The sequence below is a fragment of the Melozone crissalis genome, unplaced genomic scaffold (assembly GCF_028551555.1).
Source record: "Melozone crissalis strain CALT ecotype California unplaced genomic scaffold, PUWL_Pcris_2 ptg000004l_1, whole genome shotgun sequence".
NCBI lineage: Eukaryota > Metazoa > Chordata > Aves > Passeriformes > Passerellidae > Melozone > Melozone crissalis.
In genome coordinates, this window is record NW_026535782.1 from 36,416,700 (window position 1) to 36,438,955 (window position 22,256).

A 22,256-nucleotide genomic window follows, 5' to 3' on the forward strand; every position below is an offset into this window, starting at 1 on the left:
AGGGGTGCCTGGTTGAAGCAGAGTTTAGCTCTTGGCAGGATTAAGCCCTGTGAAGCAGGAGTAGTTTGTAACACAGGGGAGGTCAGAGTACAGTAATTCTCTACGTGAGGCTGCAGATTATATCTCATGTGGCAGGGTGCCAGAGAGCTGCTAGGAGCAGAGAACAAATACAGATGGGAGGAGGTGGATGCACCAAGGGTACAATTACACTGAGATGGCATTGGCTGCACAGTGTGACAATAACAAGCAGTAGGAGAGGACAAAGACTAGGACCTACAATGACCACAAAAGGATGCTCCAGCAGAACTAGCAGAAGAGTCCCTGAAGGTCCCAGCAATGCTTTGTGCAATGGCTGAATTTTCACACCACAGCTCTGTCAGGCATCCTCAGCCCCAAACCACCCTCCTTCAGCTACTCTCTCCTCCCAGCTATTGCCCAGAGACCGAAGGCCCACTCCTCATGTGTGCTGAAGGTGCTCTCTCTTTCCCTCTCCTCCGTCTTTCTTTTCAAACTGAGTTATGGGGAAGGAGAACTCACATGAGAAAAGTCTGAAATTGCTTAACAAGCTATAAAAAACCCCCTTAGTAAGCTCAGTGATAGATACAAAAATTTCACAGCTTTTCCCTGCAGAATCATTCAGTTATTTCAAAGCTGCACTCGTTTCCCAAGTACTAGTTAAGGAACATCTCTTTGTTCAGGAGAGCACTGATGCATGTGCCTAAACAAGTGAATACTTTTACAACACAGCAACTTAGAAAGGCAATTTCCAGTTGTCTAGGATAAGACAGTCATTTAAAACTATAGGTTTTCCCCTTGGTTTCTCTGGCAATCTTTGTACAAGAAAATTTTCTCTCTTGCCCTCCCATGTACTATAGTGATAATACATATTTACATCACTTTGTGGTGGTGTCATGAGGCTTCATTAATGCTTCTAAGCACTCTGAAGATGGGAAGTCCTACAAGCTTTAAGTTCTACCAAGGCAAGGGCTTTTCAATGCACGCTCAGCCACGTGGTGTGACCCCCTCCTATTCCACCTCCCTCGTTAGCATCTCTAAAGCTGCTTGCCAAAATCCATCCTGTGGAGGAGCAGGACTGCTGTGCCGGCCCAGGGGACTGACCCATTCAAATGAGTAAGGTTAACAGTGCTGATCTCAAGCACAGCAAAAATACTAAGAACACACACATACTTTAAAAATTCCTACAGAAGCAGTGCCAAGTAAGAGAATGTGCTTATGAAATCAAAATGGATCCCAGAAGCAAGAAACAAGTGAACTCACTAGGGAAAGCATTACTTTTTCTTCATTTGATTCAATGCCATGACTCCCTCTGATTCAGTGATTTGTGTCTTCCATTTCTAAATTGCATTTTGTCTAAATATAGTTATCACAGAGAACAGAAAACCCAGCCTGAACACCTGAGCACTTGTTACAGGCAGGCTATTCTGGAGCTGGTGGATCAGCACACCAGAACCAGCATTCAAAAACCACCTCCAGTGTGCTCAGCATTGCTGAGAATAATGACAGCAGCACTCGGTTCATCAGGCAGCTCCTCTTCCTCTCCCCTGTCCCACCTCACCCATGGAAACCTGGTCCACATACAGTCCCTGGAGCTGGAAACAGGAGCTCTCTGGTTGACTTGTCAGGCACAGATAGCCTTTTTTCCATCTGTCCCCACAGTGCCACAGTCTGACAGTGATCCCACATTCTCATCCACACTCACTGAGGAACCACAAGTGGGAAACCAGAGCAGGCAGGGAAGGTTCCAGTAAACTCGAGCCACCAGCTCTCGAGGACACACGACGTGAGGCACAGTGACCCCACCCAAACAGGCGTGGCTTTGTCCCCTGGCATCTACTCTGGCTCCAAGGTGTGCACCAAGGAGGCACAAGCACCCTCTGCATGTGCTAACAACCTGTGTAATTCTTAGAGCAGCATTCTTACAGCACTGCTCCCATGCCCAGCTGTCAAAGCACCAGCTTGCCCTCTCTTGACAGCAGTTCTAAAACGGTACACCCATCCCTGAGAGGCTCTAGCAGAAGAATGTCATAGGGGATCCATAATTCAACATCAAGCAGTGCAAAAGCAGGTCAGGACACATGCTGGCACTGCCTCAAGCCCACCTGGGGTCAGGGTGACAGCAATGTCAGGGACAAGGTTCAACCCAACTGCAGGAGTCCTGGGCAGCTGCTCTCCCTCTGTGCATGGGTCAGCAGCAGGAGTTGCACTTCTGTGCTCCCTGCTGGATAATGGGGCCCAGAGAAAAAAAGGATTTTAGGCAGCAATGAGGAATTCCTAAGCTTTTAAGAGCTGGCAAAGAGAATATGGCCACTTGTAAGTCTGAATGCTAGTTTGCCACAGGAGAATTTATATGATTTCTGCAATTCTAGGAAACTTTTCTTTAATGAAAACATTCTGTCACCACCTGTCAGGAATAAATTTAGGCAAAGAAAACAACACAATATTGAACTAGAAGGCAGGATCTTGCAAAACATGAGAGCTGATTCATCCCTTCCCATTCCTCCCCCCATCCTACTCCAGGCACCATGCCGAGAATACATTAACTTCACTTGCCTGAGGATTTACATTAGATTACTATCCATTACCAGGGACTTCAGATTCCTTCATTCTCCACCAATGCTGTATTGTTGTAAGAGAGTACTGAATAAAAGTAACTTCACCTTTTTTTTTTTCAGTTATTCAGTTTCTGTAGTCTGGCAGCAGAGGCTCCAAGCACAAAAGCCTTGACTACTCAGTCTCACCACTAGAACTGGTACACCAGTGTATTAGGATATAAATCTGTTATCTTTGTCTCAACATGCATGAATTACCCGAGTGTTATATATGTAGATACACATTCTTGCTTGCTAAATCTGCACTCCTGCCTTTTAGAATCTGAAAACAGTAGCTGAAACAAGTCACCTGTTGTAGGACTCAGCTAAAAACTACTCTTGAATAAAAAAACCCTCTTGAATCACACATTAAAAGAATGAATGATAAATAACTATCAGAAGACAGAGGGTTCTATTATCACCCAAGGCTAGGGATATTTTATTCTTCACACCCTCAACTCATTCTACACAGTTTCTGCAACAACAGCACTCAGGATTGCAGCCTAGAAAGCTCTCTGGCTACACTTTTCTCCAGTAATTTAAAAAATTGAAATTTATTCATGTAATATAACACTTACCACTCTTCAGAAGGACCCTTTCCCTGCTCCTTTCTCTCATTCACTTATTCTTGTGCTCAGCTGCCTCCTGTGCAGGTGTTCTGCAAGCCACAAAAGCACAGTTTGCCCAGACAAGTGTTTGACCTGGCAGCTGCAAGTGGCACTGAAAGCCTTGACAACCAGCCCTGCTTTCAACATCAGAGAAGGCAACAGAAAAAAGAAAAGATCATTGAATCTAACCTTTGACTAAACATCTGCATGCCAGCTTAACTGTATCACTCGTGCCACGTCCAGCCATGTGTTGAACACCTCCAGGGACGGTGACTCCACCACTTCCCTGGGCAGTCCATTCCAATATTTGACAACACTTTCAATGCAGAAATTCTTCACAATATCCAGCCTGAACCTGCTGTGGTGCAGCTTGAGGCTCTGTCTTCTTGTCCTGTTGCTGGCTGCCTGGGAGCAGAGGCTGAGCCCCACCTGGCACAGGCTCCTTTAGATGCTTTAGAGAGTGATGCGGTTCCCTCTGAGCCTCCTTTTCTGCAGGCCCAACACCCCCAGCTCCTCACACACTCTCTCTCACTCTCCTGACCTTTCAGCAGCTCTGCTGCCTTCTCTGGCCACTGCAGCCCCTTGCAGAGAAGGGCCCAGAACTGGGCACAGGGTTTGAGGTGTGCCCTCACCAATGCCCAGTACAGAGGGACAATCACTGCCCTGGGCCTGCTGGCCACGCTGTTTGTGAAACAGGCTCTAAGCCTCAGGAAGAACCAAACAGACTGAATCTCAGTGGTAAAAAAGCAATGGAAAGTATATCTCTTTGGGCTTAAACATAAAAAGCAAGCAAAAGGATTTTAAAAATCCCCGTTATTTTGAGCAAATCAATATTTATTTTTCATCCATTCACACTCATTAACTCAAGTAGGCCAGTACCCAAGGTTTGCCACCAGGGGATACATCCTTTTTAAACAGTTAATGGAGTTTTAATTAATTGTGTTACCTGAAAGTACATCTTGACAAAAAGTAAGATAATTGAAATGCATTAAAAAGTGTGTTTATTCATCTGTCCAGAAATAAGCTGGAAAAGACAATAAGAACACGAAACAAAATGTTTTTTAGAATACCTGTAAAGAATGGAGAACTACTAGGAGACTTGCAAATTAGTGTACTGGAATGAATAATTGTATGCTAGCAAATGCAAATACAAGCAATAATAAAACAAACAAACAAACAAACCACAACAGCAAGAAAACCCCAAACCCAAAAAACTAACTAATTTACAAATAAAAATATAAAAAGTAGAATATCTGAATCAAACTATCAAGCATTAATACTGTATTGCTGTAAGGGAAAAATTATTTATTTTTCTCCTGGAAAATATTTTGATTTCCCATAAAGAAAAATAAAGATATTTAAGCTTGCTTTTTTTTTTTTTCTTCAAATAGAGGTTAATTTTTCAATGTAATACTAATGCTTTTCTCAGAAATATATTTTCTGGGTTTTGTTTGGTTTTGGTTTTGTTTTTTTTTTAATAAAAACCTAATTTTCTATTTCAAAACAGTTTGATAAGAATAATATGGGCTAGTGAAGCATTTTCTTTCATGATGGTTTCTGGCATTCAAGGTCAAGTTCAACTACATTAAATCCAATGGCTTAAGACCAATTGCTCAGAAGCAGGAAAACAGTGACCAGAGAGCCAGAGTCCTGATTTTAAAGGTCCTGAAGCCTCATGAGATCTGTCAAGATATGCACAGATGTTGGAGCAGAGCAGAAAAGGGGAACTTTAGCCATTTCTTACCTTACAACTGGAGACTATCAAAGCCTTTTGGATGTTTTACTTACTCTTCAATCAGCTCATCTCTCCCCTTTTTTCCCCATGCCTGCCTATTTTTTTCATATATGTTTCTTAAAGTTAAGATTTAATTGTCTTGTCAGTAGGACAGTATTTCAGCAGTGGAGAACATATAGAGGAAAAGATGTTAACTGGCCCTTCTCTGTGTCCTTTGCGCTAGAAAGTGCTTTGTCTTCACCTCAGAACAAGAGGAAATAGAAATGTTCAGCCTGGCACAGCCAAGCTTTTGACGAACGTGCAACCAGCCATCGTGACCTACCCCTGCCCTGAAGGGCCACCTTGAACAAAAGAAATAATTTAATCAAATCCTTCTGGGTTTAGTTCACTGAAGTCAACCTGTTTAAGACATCTTAGCCTTCCTCCATTTCTTTTCTCACAACTGCAATCTCAAATTATGCACATATTCTGTGAGAAAACATAGACTCATAAAACTTTTCTCAGGTGACATGCTTAATCAAGGGTATGACTAGCAGGTTGACTATCTCACAAGCAAGCTCAGCAGAAAACAAAGCTCAGTTCTGTGCTGCTAGATGGTAGGGAACATAGTGGTTCATATTAAATCCATGCCTGGATCTTGGCTGGAACAGTGGCCAACAGTGGATATGTTGGGAAGACTCCCATGACTAGAGTAACCATGGAATGCTGCTCCCCAGAATCCCTCCCAGCTGCTGCAGATGTGCAGGTCAAGGGGGTGTTGAGCCAGCAGTGTTCACTTTATCCTCAGGGGCATGTTCTGTGTGAATTTGAATCCATGGAAACTCGTGCTCCCCCCAACAGCCAGTGGTCAGGCACCCCACAGGTAAATGCAGAGCCCATTCCTCTGCTCTGAACATGAGGGGCCTGGTGGTTTCATTTGATGGTGCCAGTTCTGCTGACACAGACTGAACAATCAGTCACTTCCTATTCTTCCTCCCCATGTCAATTATACCTTGCTCTCCTCTCTGCTTATCAACAGAGGTGGCAGATAAAAATATAAGACAGTTGAAAGCACATCAGTCATTTACATGCTATTTTAGAAAGTGAACCCAGGGACTTTGATACATAAAACCCATTGACTTTCCATTACATTTTGATTCCTTATTGCCCACTCTTAAAGAAATTTACTGTAGAATTTTAAGAAAATAAATCTTAGGGCAGGTTTTAAGTAAATGGTAGATATATCTGAGATATCCCATTGATATTTCTTTATACCACAATAAAGTACTTTCAACTTAAGACCTTGAACTCTGCAGAAAAATTCACCCTATCTTTTAAACATCCTATTTTATATTGCTGAGTAGAAATAAATATCCTTCCATCATCTAGTGTCTGCCACAGCAAACACCACTGCTGAGCCTGAAGTCTCAGCCTCATTGCCTAGGTCCCCTTTATATCCTTGCCACTTTCAAGTCTTCAAGCACTGGAAAATGTTGACCCCATTTTGATCTGGTTTTGCATCACAGACACTGCTGGAAGAGATGAATCCTGCTGCTAATCAGTTGAATCACAATAAAAAACCACAGTAGAAGCAGTGATGGGAAAGATGAACTCCTTAGCAAAGAGGAGCTTGAGGTAAAGGAAATCCTTTCTAGTCCTTCAAAACTGATATTGATCTCCCACTGAAATCCTCATGCACATCATGAGATCTTTTAGGCACTTAAACACCTGCAGGCACCTCGATTCACTGCAAATTCACTAAAATCCACTTAAACTCACGCCGAGCATGCCCAACTGTAGAAGAAATCTCTGTCTGTCTGTCTGTCCTCCTCCCAAAGGAGAAAGCCCCCTGTTTGAGCTGCACTCTGCTGTGTTTGGAGCCAGGATTCATTCAGTGCTCCCTCGTGCCAGGGTGGCCTGTACCTTAGCCAGTTAAATTGAGTGCATGTTAACTCAGCTAGATCTAATGCTTAACTAAGTTATCTGTTGTCATGGATTTAACTGCTAACACATTTCATATTCCCTGAGGGCAGTCAAAATAGTAGAGCCTCTAAAATAGCTGAAAAGGAAAATCTCTGTATTACCTCAACCCTGAAATTTAGTCTTTGACTGACAGTATTATATACTATTTGAAGGCAATTTCTGAGCAGATAAATATTACAAAAGGGCAAGTTTCTTTCCCAGCAGAGCCACAGTGCCATGCTCCCACATTAGCACAAATTGTCCCAGTTTTTGCCCAACAAATTGTAAAGACCAGACAATGACAACTTGCTAAAAATAAAGCCTTCATTCTGCTGAAATACCTGATGAATAAATTTTATAGCAAGCACTGTTCTGTACCTGGCAAGGTATATTTGTCCCTCCTCACTACATCATGAATTAAACAGGCTTAGAATTTTTCCTTTCCCTCCCCATAAGTACAAAGAGTAGTTACAGATTATTGAGTATCAGAGACCAAACCCACCTAAGAGTACTAAATGAGAGCTAATAAAAATAGAAGCAGCACACAATTTCACCTTCATTACAGACTTTGTTTAGCCCAGCCTGAATTTTCAGTATATTCTGCTCATACTAATTTTTCCTTTTTGTTGTTCCTAAGTACTAATTTCTTGGTGATGTATTTGATTTTCATTATTTTCCAAGTGTAGGCATATCCTTCCTGAAGAAATAACACTGGCAGTATTTGACACGTGAATTTGTTTACCCTAGTGGAAATGAACAAGAGAGATAACATAAGCAGACATAAGTGAGAATTTACATGTAATATGTACTTCAGTGATCTGGTGACAGACTGCTGAGACTGAATAAATTAACTCCTAATATGGTCCATTAGGACAGGTAGGTCATCTGGCGAGAGAAACTGAGAGGAACAAATCCAACGAGACAAGACTGTTGAGGTCTGGAGAAGTGGCTTTCCATCTGTTACCTGGAAATGCAGCCTGTCCTCTCTGCCACCACATTCCTGCAATGTCTAACACACAGCTTGTCTCCATTAACTAAAAGGCCAGTCTGCTGTATTGGAATGACCAGGAAGGAGGAGGTACACAAAAACAGGAAAACAACATCAGGGGTTTTCCTCCTGCTTCTATATGCATTATCATTTTCTTACTAATAAGAAACTAAGTGAAAAGAGGGGCATATGGAAGGAAAAGAACCAGATCTTTCATGTGGAATGAAATCAAACAGAGCAGCCTCAGCTGACATTAGTTACACGTGCAGCTGCAGCACATACATGTTACACAACAGGGTTCACAAGCAAGAAAGAACTTGGACATGTCTGTGCTATCTGTGTCATTTCTAACTATTTTGAACAGCTTGAAGAGCAAGAGAAGCAGTGGTGCCCAGGATGATCTGTACTCACAGCCATCAGATTTCTGAAGTCTGAAAAGAGAGTGTAGAGACAAGAAAAGGGGAGGACTCTGTCTGGAACAATCAAACTCCTATAAAGCATCTCAAATATGGTGTCAGGATAATTAGTAATCAATAACCTCACTAGTACTCCAAGGATTTTAGAATGCACTCCCTCTGTGAAGAACAAGTTGGACACAAGTAGCTGCAGGAGCCAGAAGGAGTGGTGAGCAGAGGCAGGGACGTGGTAAGAACTGTTGAGCTAAGCTCCAGGCCCAGCAGAGAATGCTGAAAGCAGCAGGCCAGCAGAGCATTGCTGCTGCCCATCCTTCCCTGTCCATGGTGCTCTCTGTGCCACGCTGCACACCCCGACGCAAACAGCGCTGGATTTCACTCAGCCTGCACTGCTCTGCTGTCCCCCACAGCTCTGGCAGGGACCTGAGGAACACAGGGAGGGCTCTCTGCCCCAGAGGTCCCCCTGGACCCAGGAGCAAATGGGCACAGGGGCTGCACAGCGCACGCTGTGTCACTCCTGAGGCCCCAGCACTGCCAGCCTCTGCACAGCACTGCTGGCCTCTGCCACCATCCCACCCCAGTGACTGAGGCACAGGGAGCAGCAGGCTCCTCAGGGACATCAGCTCACCTGGGAGCCAAGGGCTCAGCCTGGGGAAAGCCCACCCCAGCCACACAACTAGAGAGCGGCTCCCCAGAGGCACCAACATCTCACTGATTCCACCCATCTTCACAGAGCCATTTTCTCTGCGTTACGCTTGAAATTCAGTACATCTCAAACAGAAAGGGAAATTCACTGCATCTCAAACAGAAAGGGAAAGGACATTACTTCATATCTCCAGCCAGGCTTTTCTTATGTTAATGAGGCACCCAAACAACTCTTTTACTTATTGCTCCTTTATGAGCACAGATGGCCTTGGAGAACATGAACCAAATGGAAAGTGTAGATTTAACACAAAGTTTTTGACCCATACTAAATCCCATGCAAGAGCTTGAGCTTTCCAACTCAGTGGCCCAGCTTTATTTATTTATTTACTTACTTACTTTTGAAGCAATCACTGAAACATTAACTGTATTTAGGGACAGGAAAACAGAGGGGTCTCAAATGTTAGGCTTCCTCTTGCTGGCCACAAAACCACATGATGGGGGAAAAATAGAAAAACAAAGGTTTCTCTGTGTTTTATGTTCCCTTTCTGACAGATAAAAAGCAAAAAAAGGGGATGTTAAGATGGAAATTGTAGAAAATCCTCTGGAATAGCAGAGAATAAAGAGGAGACAAAGCAGTCAACACTGAAGTTTCGTTCTCCATCCTAGAGAGCCATGGCATGAAATTAATTTCACTGTTGGCTCCCCACATTGACTACTGTTTTTCCAAGACATGCTAAGGACTATGAACTCAGCAAGGAAGGTTGCCCAGTGGAATGCCTAAAGTAGAATCAGAGCGCTCCCAATTCAAAGTGAGAACTGCAATTTCTTTTTACTTCTTGCTCCATTTGTCTTAAAGGAGATTTACTTTCTCAGATGATTTGTTATGCAGCCTTCATTAGTGCTAAGGTGTGGCCTAAAAATTAGGAAGTACAAATTTGATCACTTTAAGCTAAAGTTAGCTTAGTTTAACATCTCTTGGCAGTGCTCTAGTCGTGTACAGCAGAGGAATTTAGCACAAGTGGCTCATAATTCACATGGAGGTCAGTCTGTGATGGACAGCTCATAAACATGCAGCACACAACAGGATGACAGCATAAACCAACCCTCAAACCCAATTCAGCCCTTGAGCAGCCACAGAATAAGGTAAGAAAAAGAAAAAAAGCTCAAATACCTTGTATCCACAATTCCCAAGGTAATTTCGCCCTTTGATAAATCCTTAAGATAAAATCTTGACCACTACCTCTGCATTTCCTCTCCTTAGAGCAAAGGACTATGATGGGCAGTGGAAGAAGATAAAATCCAAATAAAGCATTTGTTCCACATTATTCACTATGAAAGGGTAGAATTATGCAGCTTTCTCTTAACCAGCTTGTCCAAACCATACAACAAACACACAATAATTAACACTAAGTGTAAAATACTGCTATTTGCAAAAGGGATTAGCAATATCAGGCTTAGGGAGTCCAGCTAAGCAGAGGGTTCCTCCCAAAACAAAGAGAAATCATCTTGCTTATCTGTGTTCCCCTGGCCCTGCCAAACCAAGCACAGCCTTTGCAACCTGGATCTGTGGCTGAGCACAGCTGAAGAGGACCCCAGGCTTCAACCACCTCATTCACCAGGAAGTGATGGAAGAGATTTCCTATGTCTTCTAACACGAATTTTGAGAGATGTCATACTACTCCAGCTGTCTGAACTAGGGCACACTTAGGCTAATGGACCTAAGGATGTAACAACAAAATTTGGAAAGATCACACAAAATGGGAGCAAAACAGAAACAACAGCGGGACAAAAACCTGAGCAGTTGCGTGATTCACTCTTTTGATAACGTGCCTTCCACACTGGCACTCTCCTGCTACAGCACTCTCCTGCTACAGCCTGTTTCAGGATGCAGCCCAAGTCTGCAGGGAAGGGAAGCTTCCCTATTTGGAAGGAGCAATGAAAACTGTGATTGGAGCTAGATGTCAGGGAAAGGATCCCTACTGACTTTAAGAGCCTTTGGGTCCAGCTCCGAAGTGGGGTCTGGTTGGGTAGCACCCTCTCCTCGGCTAAGAGCTTCAGGTTATTTTTCTACACCTTTTAGCAGCGCCTTGGACTTGAGAGCCTTGCGTTCGCCTGCACACAGCACCGCCAGCGCCGCTGCCTAGTGTGGATGCAGAGCTGTTCCCTTCGCCCAAGTCTATCCGTGCCCGAGCTCCCGCAGCCCAGGGATCCTCTGCGGCCGTGCAGGGAACAATAGCGGCGGGGAGCTCCCGGCCGCCCGCCCCGCACGGCCGCCGCTCCCGCCCGCAGCCCCGGGCGCCTCCGGCCGCTCGGCGCTCGCCCCGCGTTCCAGCCCGCGGCGGCGGCCTGCGGCGACACCCCGCGCCCCGGCTCTCCGCCGCCGCCGGCAGCCACGGCAACTCCGGCCGGAGCACGGCCCGCCCGGGGAGGCAAAGTTTGTCCGCACCTGGGACCGCGCCCCTCGCACCGCGCCCGCGGCTCCGCGCCCCGCCCGCCCTCACGGGCGCGACTGCCCCGCGGGGCCGCCCGGCGCCAAGGCGCCACCTGGCGGGGCCCCGACGGGCCCGCCGCTGCCCCCGCTCCCGTGCCCGCCCGTCCCCGCCCGGGTCGGCGCCCGGAGCCGGACGGCGGGCGCGGTGCTTACCTTGCGCAGCATGCTGGGCGGGCGGCGCCGGGGGCTCCCCGCCGCGGCGCCGCGCTCTCCCGCCCCTCACGGCGCGGCGGCCCCTCCGTGCGCGCCGCCCGCCTGCCCGCTCTGAGCCGCGGCGCAACGCCGCGCCCGCCACGAGACAGCGCGGCCGCGGGGGGGGCGGGCGGCGGCGGCGGCCGTGGGTGGGCCCGGCCCCTTCCCCGGCCGCGGCCCCCGCCCGCTGCCCCGCGCCGGGGAGGGCGCGGAGCGGGCGCCTGGCTCCCGGCGGCTCCGTGTCACCCCGCGTGGGCGCCCTGAGCGCTGTGGAGAGCCCCCCGCGGAAAGCAGCGCTCGCCCCTCAGCCGCGCCGCTTCAGTCCGGGTCACGGCAGGGCAGGGCCGGGGCTGCTCCCTCTGGGGATGGCTGGAGGGTCCGAGGAGACGGCGGGAGGGATGGCTGGAGGGTCCGAGGAGCTGGATGGCTGCATCGCCACAGCCAGGTTCCGTGGGAAGCTGCTTGGACCGCGCTCCTTTGGGTGCTCCAGCTTCTCGTAACGAAGCAAGTCTCACTCGAAGCAAATCACACACATTCCAGCAGCAATTTACTTTTCCTGAAAGCTATAGCACACCATCAGAGTGACAAACCGTTCTCAAGTTAAAAAAGAATCCGATCTCAGAAGATATTCTTTGTTAATTATTACGCACTGTCTGTAATAATGTTAAATGCAAGAATGCAGAGCTCCCGCTGTCGGGTGTGTGGAGGTGAATCTTGGCGTGTTACACCTGCACACACCTTCCGGGTGAGCCTGTGCCAGCAGCCAAACGCGGAGCAGCAGCTTGGGCTCTGGCTCGGCAGGAGAGGACTGACCGCACATTTCACATTATGAAGGATGCCACTTATCTTAGAACAACCCATATTTCAAGTCTTCTCTGTGTCCTGGTACATTCTTCGAGTAACTTTTCATGAAACCTCAGTCCTGTGAGCGTGTAGCAACCCACAGAAATTAATTTCTAGCAAGATAGTGAATAAATAAAAAGCAGACAAGTTAGAGAAAACTGTCATCACATTTACACTTGAACTTGGTTTGACAGGAGCAGTTTAGCTGAAGAAAGAGAATATTCACTGGCAGATTAGTATCAAGTTTGTAACATTGTGTCATGGAGAGCAGCAAGCCAAGAGTACTTGGCCATCAAATTTTGGCCATCATGTTTGTGATGCTGAGTCAAATGTTGCTGCTTTTGGTCTTGTGGTAGGTTTATGGTGTCACCCAGCACAATGTTGCCTTGAGGTGCTCAAATGGTGGGGTTGTCACTTGAGTGGAATGTGCATGACTAGCAGTTTGCTTTCCTGGTTATGGCCAGTGTCAGCTATTGGGCTAAGATTTGCTGTACTCCTTTTAGCATGTTGATTTGTGTCTCCTGCTGCGGGTTGTTAGGTACTTCTGCTCTCTCAGGACTGATTGTACAGACTTCAGTAGTGCTCCTATTCACTTGCTCACGTTGCCTCTTCCCTTTCTTTTGTCTCCTGAAAATGCAGAACCCTGAGTTTTGTCAAGATGTCCATATTACAGGTACAGTAGGATGTTCTCAGAGTCACTGTAGATGACCATGGACAGAAATCAGCAGTGTTTCCAAGAATCCTGCCTGCTACAAACATTAACTCTTCTTGGCCACTACCCAGTGTAAAATGCTGAGACACATCCCTCTTCATGTACCTGCTGTCACCCCAGCTGTGACAGACTCTCACACAGATTTCCCTTTTTCCAGACATTCCTCTCTTGCATGAGGTTTGATTGGGTAAGCTTGATACAACTACTAGTTTACTAATAAGTGAAATGGGATAATAACAAAGAATAAGAACATCAGCAATAATCCTAGATCATATACATAGGGGAATCTTCTCTGGGTATTTAGCTTGTTTTCTCTGTAGTTACACTCAGGAAAATATATGTGCTCTGAAATCATGTCTTTTTTGAAGAAAATCTCAGTGTGTGATTAAAAAAGAGTTGAAATACTGAAATTTAGGTGTTGCAATGCCAAAATTACATGTGTGGCGTTCTTAGAGTACTCCAACTTGGCCTTTTATCCATTAGTAGGATCCAATACATTGGAACAGGTTTCATCTCCTGATAAGCCAGAAACTATCCAAAGAGAATGCAACAGAAAGAGATTTTTCAGAGAACAACTTCCTTGGGACACCTAACAACAGGTTGTGGAAGTCTGGTTCCCATCTCAAGGCCAGAGCTTCCATCTCCTCAGTTCAGGGCTGAGCCATTTGCTCCATCCTGGAGATGGATCCTGGTGTCCAAGGCTGTGTAGATAACTCACCTCAGTGCATGTTTTTAAATTGCTTTCTCGTAACATCTCTATCTCCTTGCACTGCTGACCTCTGCATTTTTTTTCTGGAGCTGTAAAAATTTAAGTACATCCCTTTATTTTGAAAACATAAGCATTTTAAGATAGAGGAAAAGTTTGGAATCCTGACCTATCGAGAAATGTGGTGGGTAGGGATTTTTGATGCAACTCCAGGCCATCTGGCCAAGCAGCAGCAAATAATTAAATTTACTGACTTGTCTTGTCTTGTCTGAGATAACATCATTTCAGGGCCTCAGGACTGCTTGTGTTTCCACTCTTTCATCCCATCATGGTGATTTTGAGATTTGTGGTGTTTTTTGTTGGTTTTTATCAGTTGTTATGACTGGACATAGCCCTTGGCACCCACGTTCTCCTGCCCCTCTGCTGCTGTAGCTTCATGTTCCTGCTCAGTACACTCACTCTTACATCAGTCTGTGTGCCCCTTTCCTCTCACACTTTTAGCCCACTTTCCTTACCATCTTCAGAGGAAGTCTGAACACAAAGCAATGTGTGATTTGGTGGAACTGATCCACTGTCTGCAGGAACAGACCCTCTACAAAAACATACTCCCTCCTCCAAAAGCTCTCTAATAAAAATAAAGACCCACGAGCATTGTACGATTATTTTCAAGCTTGTTTTGACAAAGCCATGTCAGTTTGCTTATTTTTAAAGAGCTTTAGGCACATGCAATAATGCCACTTAATCAGAATATGATTGGTGGGAATTCCACCCCATGCTGGGTAGCTCAGATGAAATCTGGATAACTGGAGAACAACTGGCATTCAGCATGAACACACCTGCTTCTTATTTCCTCTGACTTTCACTCATGTTTTTTGGTGTCTTCCTTCCACAAAACTTCTCAAATCAATCTGTCTGCATTTCCTTCCCTCCAAAAAGCTTTAGGTAACAGTTTGCTGCCTTCTCATATTTGGGTAATTTTACAGTTTTACATTACCAGCTGAATGGTGCTACACTACAGTGCTCCCAACTTGTTCCCACTAAGGATAATAACACCAACGTTTTGTTATTTTTAATGTCATACTTTGCTTATCAGTGCCCAAAGCCAAACATGAAGAAAAGGTGATGCAGTTTCCCATTAAGGTATCACTAATATAATATACCATTCTTTAAATACTCTAACAATTCCTCTATGTGCGCGTTTTGTTGGCAGTTTTGTCCTTCTGGAGGAATTAATCATTTTTTCCTGGACCAAACCACTGTGCTTCTGACATGTACTGTCCCATCAAACTGTTTATCTGCCAAAGTGAAATCCTGGATAAAAGCATGGAATTTTCCAGTTCTGCCTGAACAAGACTTGTGCTGATTGAGAGGTTCTGTCTGGATAAACACAGCTGGATGACAGCCAAAGAGGTAGGGCTAGTTTGTATCATCTTCCCTAAAGACTGCTACAAACTTCTTCTGGCCTGTCCTTATTTTCCAGTTTTTCACAAATGAGCCAAAAATCCTGAAGCAAAATACATTCCTTGTCTTGTCCCTCTGTCATTGAAGTCCAATTCCCACAGAAATTCCCCCTGCTACTGTTTGATCTGCATTTACAGGGTGAAAAAACCCACAACATAAATTACTTTTATCCTCCACTCTTTGTCCAATGGTGTCGTCCCTCAGCAGCTCCTTGTATTGGGAAAGACTTTTTTTTCCTTCATCCTATCTGCAAGAATCCAGCAGCCCATCCCCTAGTGCTGCCCCACCTCTCTGAGGTACAGCCTCCCACTTGTTTTACTCTTCCTCAGCCCATCAGCCAGTTGCCTCCACACATCTTGCTCAGTGGTGTTGACTCCACTGAAAGTAAAAGAACTCTTACAAAAGGGACATCTGAGCTTTGGGCTGACTGGTTTACTTAAAGTTCTGGTGTCCAGACAACTGATAGTACAGAGCATTCTACCAGAGCAGTTCAAGGGGTGCCCTGGAGCACACCTAGTATCACCAGGCTCCAGTTTCATATATGTGAATATAAAGATTTTAATTTTTTTTTCCCTCTTTGGTGTGTACGGAATAATTCTGTCAGATGCAAAAATGAAAATACATTGTAGAGTACAACCTGCTCTTTAAAGGCAGCATGTTTGAAATGCCTGTAGCCAGCCTCATTTCTGCGGGTTTGGATGCAAAATGTTGCTATGGGAACAAAACCGTCTCTCCACCCAATCAGCCGAAGCAAGAGGTGGGTTTTTTTTAAATAATGAGATAGTCTTTATCTGCCCTTCACCTAACCCGTCAACAGAAGAATGAGAACAACGATTTTCACAGCCAAACCATGGAAAATGTGACTCACTGCCAAAAAAACCGTATGAGCTTCTTAGGTCTGGGAGATTGACGTCTTATTGTAGAACATGAACAGACAATAAGACAAACTGACAAATCAATCTCATTTGACAGTGCAATCAAGGAAAGAAATGGGTGTGAAACTGTTCAAATCTAACTAAACCTTGCTTTGGGAGGGAAAGCTTGAAGAGGTCTTCAAAGGCATTGAAAGAGGAATAGTGCTAAGAGAGGAAAAGACTTTACATGGTTGCGTGATTGCCTCCTTTGCCCTGCACGCATGTTGAGGCTGGGTTTATGTGGGGATTTTGTCTTCCATGAGCTGGTCCTGCCCATCCCACCACAGGAGTGTCCAGGGTGTTGTCACACAAGCTGCACCCTGGCAGCCTGCCAGAGCCAGTCAGCATTGATTCCCTCAGTGACCAATGGCACAAGGCTTGGGTGTGCTCTGTCAAGTCCTTCACAGTGGAGTCCAGCATTCATCTCTTCATGAATGTTTTCATTCAGTCAAGGAGAGCCAGAGACCTTTATCCATGGCAAATTAAAATTTACATAACCTAGTTTGATCCTCTCTTGTCTGGAATGATGTATTAGTTCTCTGTCTCTGCTGAGGTTTAGCAACATGTTTAACTACTGTGAGCATTTACTTAAGTCCTGCTTCTTGTCTGTAAGCAGAAAAGATATTGCCAAAAAACCCAACAACTGAAACAGATCAGTAATTTTGGGATAGTTTTCAGACTAATTCTGTTTGTTGACAGTGATTTTTTAAAACTTTCACATGAGGGGAAAGTAGTAGTAGTAGTAGTAGTAATAATAATAATAATAATAATAATATTGTTGTTGTTGTTGTTTTTAAAATCTTTTAAAATCTGACTAGCCATTTCATGAATGGGAATAAAGTCAGTCTTTATTAATGAGTGATTGAACTGTCAATCTTCACTCCTTCTTAGTGATTAAAATGAATAAAAGCATACCCTTACCAATCTTGGATTCTGTACACATGTCACATGCTGTCTCTCTCCTCCACAAGATGTCAATTTAAAATGATGAGACAGCTCACAGAAGAAAGGAAGTAGCTGTCTGCTCACAAGGCCCATAATAGAAATAAAATAACACTATATGCACAAATAGAAAATGAAATGTGAGCATCAACCCAGTAACTTTCTTCATACTAAATGTGGGAAAATGATCTGTCCTTTGTCATTAAAATCTGGGAGGTACGTGATCTTGCTGCTGCCTGTATGAACACTTCCACCTATATTTACTCAAGGAATTTGACTGTAACTGTAAAAATTTGGTGTTATTCATTGTTCAAAAAGCAAAAGAATTGGCTCATCCTTGCTAAACAGTGTGCTACCACAACTGTGGTATGACTGTTGGCTTGGTGTGATTTTAGCTGTTGTGTTCAGGATCATTGAGAAGCACTTCATGTTTTCACTTTTCAGATAGCTATTCAGTTGCTTTTGCAACTACTAGTGATTCATTCACCTAATAATTTTTCATACACAAAGCCAAATCCTGCTATTATTTAGTAAGGCTTGTGTTCTCATTGAAGGCAATCCAGATTCATCACAACAGGACATTATGCAGATAGCATTGGCTGAGACAAATACAAAGCTTCTTATGTTGGGAGTGAATTCAGGATCTTGTTAGATCCCAGAATATCTCAAGTCAAAATAAGGTTGCCATATTTAAAACTCAATAGATTGTGTGTTTGCTGTGCCTGCAGAAGAGGGAAATACTACAATATATCCCTTTCAGCCTCTATAGAGAATGGGAAATTCTAAGGGCTCCATTAGAGATGCCTCATACCTTCCTCAGTCATCTCTGCTGTGTTTGGCTGGAACAGAGTTGATTTTCTCCATAGTAGCTGGTGTAGGGCTGGGAACAGTGCTGGGAACAGTGCTGGGAACAGTGCTGGGAACACAGGGATGTTGTAGCTGTTGTTGATCAATGATCCCGCAGCATCAGGGCCTTTCTGCTGCTCACCCACCCCAGCAGAGAGAGGGCTGGGGGAGCACAAGGGGTTGGGAGGGAACACAGCTGGGACAGCTGACCCCAGCTGAACACAGGGATTTTCCACACCATATGGCATCGTACTCAGTATGTCAATCTGGGGCAAGAAGGAGGAAGCAGGGGACATTCAGAGATGGCATTCATCTTCCAAGTCCCTGTTCTGTGTGATGGAGCCTTGCTCTCCTGTAAGGCTGAACGCCTGCCCGCCCACGGGAAGCACTGTATTAATTCCTTTTTTGCTTTGCTCACATGTATGGTTTTTGCTTTCCCTATTAAACTGTTTTTATGTCAGCTCATGAGTTTTTCAAGCTGTTACCTTCTGATTCTCTCCCTGATCTCACCAGGGGTGAGCGAGCGAGAGGCTGAGCAGGGCTCAGTTGCCGGCTGGGGTTAAAGCACAACATCATCATTAAAAACCTCATACATTGACAAGCATATGTTTGTGTTCCCTCACCTATGAACTCAGAGCCAGCGGCCAGCAGCAGCAGGGAAAGCAGAGAGGTCCCAGCAGTGCCAGCTGGACTGACTTAGCTAATGAAGTGAGCATAAACAGCAAACACCCATCATCATAAATTATCCTCCAAGCCCCCTTTCACATCCAGTCATGTCCTCGCATCTAATGCTTCCTAGACACCCTGTGACATCCGTGGCCTGAATCCTGCAAATGACTAGACTGAGTAGGAAATGTGCTCTGTAAACATGCTGCTCATTACAGCTATTTTACCTACTGCCAGATGGATTGGTTTGAAATGCTTTATTGCTTACTCACCCTTTTGTGTATTTGAATTAGAAGAGTTAACAAATTGTCTAATAATCGAGTGCTTCAGGCCAGCAAAAATTATTAAACTGCCTTTTCTGCCTCTATAGGCTGTTGCAGGGGAGCTGAAAATTTTACATGGGGGTATTTTTATTTGAACAGAGTTTGGCTTGGTTAAACAAGCTGCACATTGCAAATAAAACCTGTACTTCAAGACTATTAGTAGGAAAAACAAATATGAAAATATTGTAGGTTATTAATTGGCTACGGTGTTGTTGTTTTGATATATTTTAAACAACAGAGAGGGAGCACTAGAAAGATAGACCTTAGTTAAAGAACTCAACTGGGACATAAAAAAGTTGGTATTAGAAAGATATTTTTTCCCAGAAAAAGCAATAGTAGCAAACATGTATTCATTCCGTATCGCTCTTTCAACATGATCCAGTACTCATGAGATCAAGCTTATTTCAGTGATGGTATTAGTATCAGTATGCAGCACTCACTAGTAAAGGAAATCCAGACCAAGAGAACCAGAGAAGCATGTATTTTAAAGCATATAAGTAAGCTTAAGGAGCAAAAACCCACTGAAAGGAATAAAATATCCCAGTCAGGCAGAGCAGAGTAGAGCAGAGGTTATGGAAATACATTATCCTATGGCTGAAGAAACAAGCTCAGCCAGATCTAGTGCTCCCCTCCAACATTTTCATGTAATGATGGCAGGTTACCTACAGGTAACCTACCCTGTTACCTACAGGATTAGCTGTATGTAACTTCACTGAACTCGGCACACTGAGCTGCATTTGTAGAATTTCAGTAACTGCCATTCTGGTTCAAGTCTGTAAATTTTCTAAAAGATACAAAAATATGTTTGCATTTGAGTTTACCTGCTCCATAGATACAGTTATTCTTCCCCCAGCTGCTACAAAAATAAGCCCAGCTTTTCCCAGAGTTGGCTAACTCAGATCCAGAGCTGGTGCATCCAGGAAATATTTCCATCTTGAACTGCAGTGACATTTGAGAATTCCTGCCCTCTGGAAGGCTGCCGGGCCTGTATTTCTTTTATCAAACTGGGGTTTGCCTTCACTTTTGCATTCTGTCTCAGCGTACAGAATTTTTGATTTTATTTAAATGAACAGATATTAGTCCTGACTCAGGACAGTATTAAATAATATCCTTAATCACTTTCTTTAGGTGGTTAAAATTTGCTGTGAGTTGAAATGCTTTCTTGCACTGACTCCATACAAGGCAAGACTGTTCTGAAATTACTTACAGTCTTTCTTAGCATTGCTTTCCACTGCCTCTGCAGAAGAAATACAATTTGGAAGTGTCATTCACTGTATTCCTTCCCAATCCACTAGCAGTATCTTCTCCACATGAAGGGTATTTTGAGGAGCAGATCCTCTCTTGTTACTATTTATCACACAGGGCACAGCTCTCTACAGCCCCACAGCAAATCCACACCAAACTGTAAACATGACATAACACAACACCGGGCATTGAAAGTACCATGGCTCACTTCAAAGTTGTAATAATTACCTACTTTTTATAGGAGCAAGCATTTGAGAACATGACAATTCAGAACAAATGGAGAAATATTTCTCTGCCTTACCCAGTTGGTACCTTCTGGTGGATTTCATTCACACGTGAAATGCTTATTGCCTAGCTCAACTGCTGGAAAGTTGTTTCCCTCTACCTTGCCTATAGGCAGGCTCCTTTCATGGGGCATGAAATAAATTTACTTAAAATAAGTAGAGGAATATCCACTCTACTCAATATTCCTCTCCCACCCTATAACTGGAGTTGGTTTCCTTCTTACAGAACAAAAACTATTTTAAACAGCAGGAGTAATACGGCATAAATTTGGCAAAAAAGGTGTAACTTTTTCCAGAGCCATTTGGAAAACAAGACAGGCCCTTTAATTGCCAAGTAGAAATAAAGCTGTCAGGCATTTACTGACAGTTTTTCACAATGATCTTTAGCACACACAGCACAGAGAAAATGTAACTTTGGTGCCCAGTGTTAGATCAAAGTTTGTTGCTGTCTATTAGAATCAAAAGGCATGAAGTCTGAGGGTGACAACTGGTATTTCAACACAAAAATGGAAACTCTCAGACATAAAAAGGCTTTTGTCAAGATAATCTCCATTTAAAGCTCAACAATGTAAACAGTCACCAGATTGAAGACTGCAAGCACTAGAACCCCCAAAAGTGAGACACTGAAAAGATGACTTTTATTTAGCTGGCATTTTCTTATCTGTTAGCATGGTGTGCTGTGAGCAGGACATGGGCTGTGCAGAGCAAAAGGGAACACCATGGATGGCTGCATTGAATTAGCCAAGTAGTGTAATGTTTACTGCTCCACAAAACCCATCATATGGAAATCAATTCCCATCACAGAGGTTGTTGTTATACATTTTGGCTGTAGAATTGTAAATCAAATGGTGGAAGCTTAAATTCAATATATAATGTGTTTTTACACAGGATTTTAATTTTTTTTTTGTTTTAGCAGTTGCTCTACACAACTATGACTTCTTGTTTTGAGCAAATGCAAAATATAAATTGTCTGTGGCAGCATGTATTAAACTGATTCAGCTCTCATAGTCTGACAGGGAAAGGGCAGAGAAAGGCCATATGCCTATTGCAGTGGCATTCAGTCAAGCCCTAGAAGGACATTACTTTCTGCTTAGAAAAAATAGGTGGGATCTTGAGCAGCATGAAGAACTCATAATGATGAGGCAACCTTTTGCCTCATGGTTTGGCTTATTGTGTTCAAAAGTTGGCTGTTAATTGTAGGTAAATACAAACACTGTTGCACAAGAGCTGGAACTAGAGAAAACCACATGGCCATATGCACCCACCAAAATAGCTCTGGCTTTTTTCTCCCAGGAACTGATCACATGCCCTGTTTCCTCTGCACACCCTGAATTCCCCGCTGCTTCCAGTGCTTGCTGCCTGCCACCCCCTGGCTCACACCCCATGCTGACTGACCAGCTGGGACACCCAACATCACAGGAAAAGTCACAGAAAACAATATCTGATGAGATATCTGGATTTGATTTTATTTGAATTCTGATTTTTCATTTTTTGTATTATTTTAAACAGAGGGTGATCAGTGTAACATACAGTACCACTGATGATCAGGGAATGCAGTCCAAGCATTGCTCTTGAGTCTGTAGAAATGGAGAAAACAGAGAACAGCAAGAGACTAAGAGCAGAGTAGGAGTTTCTATTTTTCCTTTACAGTCCCCTGACTATACCTACCTCAATAAAAAGCACTTGCATATG

At 44.1% G+C, this 22,256-nt stretch overlaps 1 protein-coding gene across 1 annotated transcript in view; it reads right to left on the reverse strand.

Annotated features, from left to right (window-relative positions):
* The window catches only part of TMCC3 (transmembrane and coiled-coil domain family 3), a 128,595-nt gene extending 116,969 nt beyond the window's left edge, over positions 1–11,626 (reverse strand). The window contains exon 1 of the mRNA XM_054277398.1: positions 11,584–11,626. The gene's annotated coding sequence lies outside the window, so the exon portion shown is untranslated. The remainder of the gene's footprint in view (positions 1–11,583) is intronic.
* Between the last annotated feature and the right edge of the window lie 10,630 nt (positions 11,627–22,256).